Genomic DNA, 649 nt, shown 5'->3' with positions numbered 1-649 from the left:
GTATGAATATACCATACCAATTCGTTATGTATGGATGATGAGATTCCATTGATACAGAGCCAATTCCAATAGACTTATTGAACGTTCCCATTGGCGTGCATCCAGCAGGAATTGAACCTATGAATTTGCCAATTATGAGTTGGGCGCTTTAACCATTCAGCCATGGATGCTTAACAGGGATCATCGTACATCGTGAATAACCAAATTCCAATCGAAATGAAATCTTTAGGAGGAATCAATGAAACATGAATCAATGAAACGACATCAATTCAAATCCTGGATCTTCGAATTGAGAGAGATCAAGAATTCTCACTATTTCTTAGATTCATGGACCAAATTCGATTCAGTGGGATCTTTCACTCACATTTTTTTCTACCAAGAACGTTTTATGAAACTCTTTGACCCCCGAATTTGGAGTATCCTCCTTTCACGCGATTCACAGGGTTCAACAAGCAATCGATATTTCACGATCAAAGGTGTAGTACTGCTTGTAGTAGCGGTCCTTATATATCGTATTAACAATCGAAATATGGTCGAAAGAAAAAATCTCTATTTGATGGGGCTTCTTCCTATACCTATGAATTCCATTGGACCCAGAAATGATACATCAGAAGAATCTTTTTGGTCTTCCAATATTAATAGGTTGATT

At 37.3% G+C, this 649-nt stretch overlaps 1 non-coding gene across 1 annotated transcript; it reads right to left on the bottom strand.

The window, feature by feature from the left end:
• Positions 1-96: 96 nt before the first annotated feature.
• On the bottom strand, positions 97-170 carry TRNAM-CAU. The gene has a single exon. It is a non-coding gene; the product is annotated as a tRNA-Met (tRNA).
• Positions 171-649: the final 479 nt, after the last annotated feature.

Source organism: Papaver somniferum, unplaced genomic scaffold, assembly GCF_003573695.1.
Source record: "Papaver somniferum cultivar HN1 unplaced genomic scaffold, ASM357369v1 unplaced-scaffold_12562, whole genome shotgun sequence".
NCBI lineage: Eukaryota > Viridiplantae > Streptophyta > Magnoliopsida > Ranunculales > Papaveraceae > Papaver > Papaver somniferum.
The sequence above is the reverse complement of the archived record's forward strand: the minus strand, read 5'-3'. Positions and strand labels throughout refer to the sequence as shown.